Below are 6,504 nucleotides of genomic sequence, written 5' to 3'. Positions count from 1 at the left end.
CTGCTAACTGAATCTGATCGAAGCTGCCTCTCGATGAATAGTTCCCGGTGGGGGTTGGATGAACAGGATCCCGTGATAGTAGAGGCTGTTGTCGCTGGATGAACAAGACCCTGATCGAGGAGGCATGGGGGTGGATGAACAGTAGCCGGTGGAGGGACCACGTACGTGGAGGGCTGGTTGAACAGGACCACGTGGAGGGGCTGGTTGAATAGGACACCGTGGAGGGCTAGTTGAACAGTAGCCATGGAAGGCTAGATGAACAGTGGCCCGTGAAGGGGTGGTTGAATAGGACCCCGTGGAGAGGGCTAGTTGAACAGTAGCCGGTGGAGGAGCGGTGGAGGTTGGATGAACAGGAGCCCGTGGATGAACAGTCGCAGGTGGAGGCTGGAGGAGGTCGGCGGTGGATGAACAGTAGCCCGTGGAGGCTGGAGGAGGTCGACGGTGGAGATGAACAGTAGCCCATGGAGTCCCGTTTTGCAGTACGCCACACCCCTCCCGATCAACGGGACCCCGTTTCGACCGTAGGCGCTCCAACACTAGTCCGTTTCCTCCATTTTGCGGTACGCCACACCCCTCCCGATCAATAGGACCCCGTTTCGACCATACGCGGTCGAACACAAATCCGTTTCCTCCGTTTTGCGGTACGCCAGACCCTTCCCGATGAACAAGACCCTGTTTCGACCGTACGCGGTCAAACAGAAGGCCCGTTTCCTCCGTTATGCAGTACGCCAGACCTCGTTTCGGCTGTTCCGTCCAAGCCGGTTGGCTCCCGATGAACACGAGATATTCTGTTGCCTCCCGATGAACACGGCGCATTCCGTTGCCTCCCCATGAACACAACGCAGTTTCTCCATTCCGACTCAGCCGGTTGGCTTCCGATGAACATGATTAGTCGCTGTACGCGTTAGAGACCCTGCCCGTATGTACGTACGTAACCGTATTTACTATCTTGCAGTGTGGTCGTACGTACGTGTACACGATATAGACGGGACTGCGTGACATGCTACGTCGGCGCCTCTACTTCAGCACGTGCCGCTCCTTACTCGGCCACGATACGTCGCTGCAGAGACACCGATCGACCGCTATGTACGTACACGTTCGCGGCCGGACAGATAACGCTACCTTCGCTTCAACCTGGTGGGTCCCAGCTGTCCGAGGGTAAGAAGGCAGTTCGTTCCGTGCGAAGATAAAGCCGGTGGGTCCCAGCTGTCAGGAGGGAATGTTTTTTTACGCCGAATACAAAGGCTCTTCCGGTAGGTCCGAGGTGTCAGGTGGAGGAATCATTATTTTACGTGTAATAAGGAGGCACTTCCTTGCGTGCGGCCATGGACCCAGCTGTCAGCCTCTCCACTTACAGTCCTCTTCTGATGGCTGTCGTTCGTTGACCGCGTTGACGACGCTGTACCGCCCGAGAGCACCAAGGTGGTGGACGACAACGCGACCTTGGAAGGGAACGACCCGGAGCCGGGGAATACGCAACAGTGGATGCCCACGCGGAGGGGAGTATGAGGGTTGACTGCTTCGGCTGCGGTTTGAGGCTGCCGTCTCCGGAGAATAACATGGGGTGTGGGTGAGTAGAGGGAAGGCCTAGCCAGTAGTAGTATGGTCGGGCGGTGAGGCCTGCGCGGCAGCACAGTCGGCCACGAGAGGCTGGAGCAGGCGGTACGGTGGGCGCAAGTTTGGGCAGCTGGAGCAACAAGACCAGAGGTTGAAGACGCAGTTTGGCCGTTGGATTAACATCCAACGGTCAGTGCAGCTAGAATCATTTATTAACTAAGTTGACAAAGCCCTGCGTACGCGTTAACTTAGTAGGCCCACAAGTCAGCCTCCAAATCTGATGGGTCCCAACTAGCAGGGGAATCAATTTTTTTCGCGTAATAAGGTGGCACTTAATTGCGTGCGAAGATGTTTTCTGGTTTTTTTATTTCTTCTTTTTCGAGTTAGAATAAAAATAAAATAATTTAGCATCTTCGGTACAATCTATATTTTCACGAAAAGAATCATAATAAAGCTGGTGGATCCTAACTATTAGGGAGAGGAAACTTTTTTTTCCACGTAATAAAGGAAGCACTTCCTTGCGTGCGAAGATGTAGCTGGTGGGTCAAACCTGTCAGGGGGAGAAATTATTTGTTTTTGCATAATACGGGGGCACTTGCTGCGTGCGGCCATGGGCCATGTGGGTCCCTACTATCAGCCAATCCACGTACATGCCTCATCCGATGGCTCTCGTTTGTTGGCAAAGTTGACCACGCCACGCCGAGAGAACCAAAGCAGTGAACGATGGCGAGTATTACGAAGGGAACGACCCGGAGCCGATAACGACACAACAGTGGATGCCCACGCGAAGGGGAGTATGAGGGTTCACTAGTTCGGCTGCGGTGTGAGGCTGTCGTTGCCGGTGAATAATAGGAGGTGTTGGTGAGTAGAGGAATGGCCTGGACGGCGTTTGGGTGTAGAGTCGGCCGGTGAAGCCTGCGCGGCAGCACACCCGGCCACGGGAGGCGGTCCCGCCGGCGGTGGTTTGGGCAGCTGAAGCAAGAATATCCGAGATTGAAGAAGCACTACAGCCATTGGATGGACACTGCTGCTAGAATTGTGTCTTGACTATAAGTTTATAAAGCCTTTCATACGCCTTAGTAGGCCCACAAGCCTTCCGTACGCGTCACTAACTATAATTCTAAAAAAATAGTAGGCCCACAAGTGAGCATCACATCTATGGCAGAGAACGTATAGCTCATTTGCGATTTGTAATAGTGTACAGTCCATTTTTTTAATTCTAATGGAATTTTCTACAACCCATTTACAGTCTGTTAAAATTACAGCCCATTTTCTAGCCAGGACAATCTTATCTCATATTTACTAATTGGAAGCACTAATCGAGGTTCCACGTTAATCCTTGAAACCATACATAAATATCCGTAATTGGAAGCACTAATCGAGGTTCCACGTTAATCCTTGAAACCATACATAAATATCCATTTCTCTACTACTATTAAACAAGCAAACATACCCATCACTAAACGCACCCCAACACATGTACACAGAACAACGAAAATGAATTACCACCGCACGATCATGCCCACTCGATTAGATCTAACCCTCGACGCGAAAACTAACCATCACCAAAAGTACGTTTCGCAGTTATGACGGGCGGACGAAACTCTGCCAAGCGACGAAAGGTTCCGCACGTCCGCGTCCCGAAAATTCGGAAGGAGGATTCAGCAGGATTCCTTTCTTTTCTATGGGGATTTAGAGCATCTCCAGCCGTTGGCCCGCCAGGGGACGCCTAAAATCGCCGCCTGGGGGTGAGCCGGCGCAAAAAAATCGGCCTAGGGGCGAGTTGGTCCCCAGCCGCCGGCCCCAGGGCCGCCCCCAGGCGCGTTCAAAAAAGAAAAATATATAGCAAATTTCGGCTAAACACGACTAAATTTCGGCAAACTTGGGCATATATTAGACATGTTCGCGGATTTTCATTACATAGCAAATATATAACTAATCTAAAAAAACTGGTTGAACGCCGAGTAGTCGCCGTCGTCGCCGCCATCCTCACCGCCGTCGTCATCGTCGGCCTTCTCCTCCTTGATGCGGGCGCCCCTACTAGACCCCTCCCCGGCGTCGCTATGGCGGACTGGTGGCGGCGACGGCGCGTCGTCGTTGTCGCTGTCGTCGATGACGACGACTCCTCCTTCGTCGCGGCCCCGGCGGCGCTGTGCGAAGCGCCGCAGGGCGGTGCACTGGCGCTCCCTCGCCATCTTCAGGGAGTCCTGGCGTGCCTATTCCAGGGTCGCGTCGTCGTCGAGCTCCACATCGCCGTGCTCCGTCTTCGCGGCGGGGAGACCCGGCTCCGTCTTCACCGGCGCGAGCCCCGGCTCCGTCTTTGGCTTGACGAAGCGCGGAGGAGGCGCGCCGGCCGCCCTCGTTGATGACGATGCCGGCGCTGCGAGTGCGCTCCCCCGTTGCTGAGCCTCCACCCCGTCGGCCCGGCGCTCATGTCCGGCGACGCCGGGATGTTCGCCTGGAACAGGAGCCACGACTCCTGTTCGCGGAGCGTGCGGCGGCCGAAGCCGTTGGCCGCCGCCTCGTCTCCGGGGAAACGCTCGGCCATCGGGAGAGGGGGAGGGAGAGGGAGGGCTCGGCGACGGCTCACGGGAGAGGGAGAGGAAGGGCTCGGCGGCGGCGCTCGGGAGAGGTAGAGCTCGGCGGTTAGGGCGGGGCTGGTGTGGCCAGAGGCGAGCGAGGCCACCGGCTTATATAGCCGCGCCGCGCCCGTGTGTACGCGTGCGAGGGAGGGGAGGCGTCGGCGCGCCGCCCCGTGACGCGCCGCCCGTGAGGAATCAATGGCAAGGCTGACCGGCGGCAGCTTTGCCATTGATTCCTCGCGGGAAACCTAGGCGTTGGGGGAAGACGAGGCGCGGTGTCGCTGACGCGACTGGCCCGCGGCTCTTTCGTGCCAAAACCGCTCGCCCCGGCGCCCCCGGGCGCCCCAGCGCGCCGGGTTCGGCCTGGGTCCGCCGGCGCTGATTTCGGCCCGGGCCGGCAAAAATTGGGCTCCTGGGGCGCGACTGGGCTGTTTTTTCAGCGCCGGCGTGAGAAAATCGTTTGTGGAGGTTTTTCTGGGGGCGCGGCTGGAGATGCTCTTAGTGGTAGAGAAGAGGAAAATTAAACGTACTTTTCCGTGATTTTGGGACGTGGGATGTCCAGAACGGATCTGGGTGTTGCGGAGTGCGCGGCCCGCCGCCGTCCCGCTCTTTCGTCATCTCCTAACTACCCTCATCGTCGTCCTTGCACGCACCATCCCTCGGCCCGCCCAGCAAGCACCCTTGGCGCCGTGCACACATCCGCCGCTGACCAGGCGCCGTGCGCGGGATAGGCCTGGCTACGCACATCGCCACCAGCCGCTGCTCACGAACAGCCACGCGTGTGCCGCGGGACGGCGGCGCGTAGCCCCACACTGCTGTTTTCGAGATCTGCACTGCCTCCCTCGAGCATCGCATCGCTGCCGGATCCCCGCGCGAGACCCGCCGGCTGCTTCACCACCGCCCACCGCCACTTCATCGATGCGGCCGGCCGGCGCCCTGTGAGGGACGAAGCCGACGCGGCGGCCACCAGGCAACCGCCGATCAGCAGCACAACGGCTGCAGCAGTGCTTGTTTGCCAGCAGCTGGGCACTACGTTGGGAACGTAGATCCATGGGGGGAAGGCAGATGGATTTCGGAGAAGATGGTTTTGATGGTCAATGTATTCCAGCCTTCTATGTCTGCGTCATTCACGCAGATTGAAATCCACTTCCTCACTCTTATGCTTGTGTTTGATCAGCACCACTACTCCATTTGTGCAGTGACATGTTGTGATGCAGCCGTCGTGCTCCAGGGAACACCCCTCCGCTGATCAAATGCATAGATGCATGACGCTATCTTTATTAGCGCAAACACAAAGGTTAAATCCGGCATGCACTTTATTTCTACTTGCAAACATCAAGTTCAGACAAATATGTCATGGTTAGCTGAATGAAAAGGAAAATTTTCAGAGAAGTGGTGCCCAGAATACTTTTTGACTTTTTTGTCTATTTACAGGTTTGGAAATACAATTTCAGTTGCCTTCATTCAAATGCTCAAGGCTTTGGGTCAGCTATTGCACACCTCCTTTCTAATATTGTACTGATTGAGTTAATTTAAATTGCATGTGCATGTGGGAACATTTATAATGGTTGTTCAATGTGGTACTGACAAATTAGACGAGACCTTTTCTCAAAGACAGTGCGGGTTAGTGTTGGTGTTGTATTTTCATCACATGGCACGATTCATTTTAATGTAATATGCACGTTATACCGAGTAACCAGTATTGTCGTGGAAGCCCTCAGGCTGGTACTGACACAGGTCGTCCGCCAAGAAAAGGCATTAACACTGAACCCTATCCCTATTACATTGCTTTCACCTAGCTGTAGGAAATAACCAAGGAAAGCTCAGGTTATACCCTGCTATTTTGTCACTCTTTTTAATTGATTATTGATTGATAGTCTTCCTCTTTATTGTCTTGTTTTATGGAAGTTCATCACCATATACATGAAAAAAAAAATGATTGATACATGGAGTTGTGTGGGGTAACTTGAATTACTGTACCTTTTCTCTTTTTCGTCTTTTTGTTTGGAATCAACATTCAGTACAGATGCTGCTGAAATATACGGAGGAACACAAGAACTTCTAAAGCCTTCATCTATTTTACGTGCTTTGTCAGATGTCTCAGTGAAACAATGACATGCAACTGAGTGTCGAGGGAGAACTTCGTCAGCACGACGGCGTGATGACGGTGATGATGAAGTTACTGGCGCAGGGCTTCGCCTAAGCACTGCAATGATATGACCGAGGTGGATTATCGTGGAGGGGGGCACCGCACACGGCTAAAAGATCAATGATCAACTTGTGTGTCTATGGGGTGCCCCATGGCCACGTATATAAAGGATGGAGGGAGGAGGAGGCCGACCCTCATAGGGCGCGGCCAAAGTGT

At 54.4% G+C, this 6,504-nt stretch overlaps 1 long non-coding RNA gene across 1 annotated transcript; it reads left to right on the top strand.

Moving 5' to 3' along the window:
- The first annotated feature begins 4,693 nt into the window (after window positions 1-4,693).
- On the top strand, window positions 4,694-5,901 carry LOC120964990 (uncharacterized). Its single transcript, XR_005757187.2, has 3 exons — window positions 4,694-5,238; window positions 5,339-5,436; window positions 5,574-5,901. It is a non-coding gene; the product is annotated as an uncharacterized lncRNA (long non-coding RNA).
- The last annotated feature ends 603 nt before the right edge of the window (window positions 5,902-6,504 follow it).

This window comes from Aegilops tauschii, chromosome 5, assembly GCF_002575655.3.
Source record: "Aegilops tauschii subsp. strangulata cultivar AL8/78 chromosome 5, Aet v6.0, whole genome shotgun sequence".
Taxonomy (NCBI): Eukaryota; Viridiplantae; Streptophyta; class Magnoliopsida; order Poales; family Poaceae; genus Aegilops; species Aegilops tauschii.
This window is presented reverse-complemented; position numbering and strand designations above follow the sequence as displayed.